This window comes from Rhincodon typus, unplaced genomic scaffold, assembly GCF_021869965.1.
Source record: "Rhincodon typus isolate 14 unplaced genomic scaffold, sRhiTyp1.1 hic_rhity00000063, whole genome shotgun sequence".
In the NCBI taxonomy this organism is placed as follows: Eukaryota; Metazoa; Chordata; class Chondrichthyes; order Orectolobiformes; family Rhincodontidae; genus Rhincodon; species Rhincodon typus.
This window is the reverse complement of record NW_025965701.1, coordinates 6,946-8,935: the sequence shown is the minus strand read 5'-3', so window position 1 is coordinate 8,935 and position 1,990 is coordinate 6,946. Positions and strand designations below refer to the sequence as shown.

The following is a 1,990-nucleotide window of genomic DNA, read 5'->3' as shown; positions in this document are numbered from 1 at the left end:
CCCCAGCCACAAGCTTCTGCGATAAAAGGCAGCTTTAGGTGGAACACAAGCAACTTCTCCGGACAATGAGAACTGTTTCCGTGAGCTGGGATATAAAATGGACAGTGAGCTGAAATAGTCTCACAGGCTGCTCACGTGCAACTTTCAATTTCGAAAACTCATCAAACCAATCACTGCATCACCTCAAATCGTGTGAGGTTTTCTGCTTCTTGCTCTCGAACAGGCAGTGATTGGCATATGTCCCTCTTAACCGAAATGTTCGTCGGCCACCTCTCCTGTCATACCTTTCCCAAACAAGAATACAATGAGCAAATCCCTTTCAGCTCTCAAACGTTGTTGGTGGTATTCAAATAGCGCAGAAATAGCTAATTGATTTGCAGTCCGTCGCCTTAACCACTCGGCCACGACTATATACGTCGCCGCACTGAGCTCTGCTTTCCAGGTCTGTCTCCCTCTCTCTCTCTGTGGAGCTGAGGAAGAGTGAATCATGACTCGGTTTATTTGAATCCAATCATTTCTCAGATTTCTAAACGGTTAAATTCAGTACATGGTCGATCCAGCTGTTTCATCCCAGCAGATGGGATAAACATTCATTTAAAAACAAAAACATAAATTTCAGGAAAAGCTCAGCAGATCTGGCAGAGAATCAGTGCCAACGTTTCAGAACTCTGTTTTATCCCACAGGTCCTGCCAAACCTGCTGAGTTTCTACAGCAGTTTTTGTTTGTCTCATTGTCCCGTAGCCGAGATGAGATTTGAATTCCTAATGTGCAGGAACGAGAATCCTTTCAATGTCACAAGTCAGTTCATGTCCCGAGAACATCAGAGTCAATGTCCCAGCCTTTAAAAGAAGGGGCAGGTGTCTTGACTGTTTGCGCTCAGTCGGAAATTTCACTCTTCATTCTCCTGTGATTCCGGTTTCCAAGAGTTTGTAAAGATTCAAAAAGCTGGAGACTGGGTTTTCTGTTTTGCTTCCTTAACATCGCACCACCCTCCACTTCCAACTGTTAATATTTTCCCAAAATCTCTTCCCAATCCTCCGCCTTGCAACATGTGCAGGGATGAGGAAATCTTGTTCAGTGGAGTGATTCCCGAGATCGGAAATGTTCTCTTTGGAGCAAAAAAGTTTAACCAGAGATTTCCTAGTGGTGTTCACAGCAGTGGGGGAGGGAGTGGCGTGAATAGGCGGGGTGATTGTCGGGAGAAACTGCAGACACTGACCAGGGTCAGTTACCAGAGGACTGCAATTCAAGATATTTAATGCAAAACCATTTATGGAGATAAAACACAGAGAATACTGCAGAAACTCAACACGTTTCGTGGTACCTGTGGAAAGAGAAACAGAGCTGAAGTTTTGAGTATGGTAAGTTTCTTGTTCAGAACGCGTGTTCTCTGAATGTCAATAAATGACCAGACTCTCCGGTGGGGCAGTGAGACGGATTTTCTCGAGTTTGAGCAATAACTCATTGATCAGAAGGTTATTTGAAAAAAAAACGCACATGTTCAGGGAACGTAGTCGGCAGGATTCGAATCTGCGCGGGGAAACCCCAATGGATTTCTAATCCATCGCCTTAACCACTCGGCCACGACTACAGGGGTGATGCCGCCTTTTAACATTTCTCATGGAATGGGTTCAAAAGGAAAGCGGAGCATTCGGCTTGTCTGATCCGTGCCACAACCCTGATATTTCTTGTCAAACTGTACTTGATCAGAACGGAGATTGAATTGAACTACATTATTGAGAAATAGAGTGAATGGGAAGAATCCATTTCTATGAGCAAAGAGATTAATAGATCAATGGATTGAGAAAGAAAGATTTGTATTTTTTGTATTTTGAAAGCGCCTTTCACCACTATCTAAATCACAACCAATGGAGTACTTTTGAAGCAGATTCTTCATTGGCCAATCTAATGTGCAAATCAGGGCAGTTTGTTTAACCATAGATCAAAAACGAAACAAAAACTCACAATTGGCGCTGGATGTGCCATGGA

The 1,990-nt window shown here is 43.6% G+C and overlaps 1 non-coding gene across 1 annotated transcript; it reads right to left on the bottom strand.

The window, feature by feature from the left end:
• Positions 1–1,510: 1,510 nt before the first annotated feature.
• Positions 1,511–1,592, bottom strand: trnas-aga. The gene has a single exon. It is a non-coding gene; the product is annotated as a tRNA-Ser (tRNA).
• Positions 1,593–1,990: the final 398 nt, after the last annotated feature.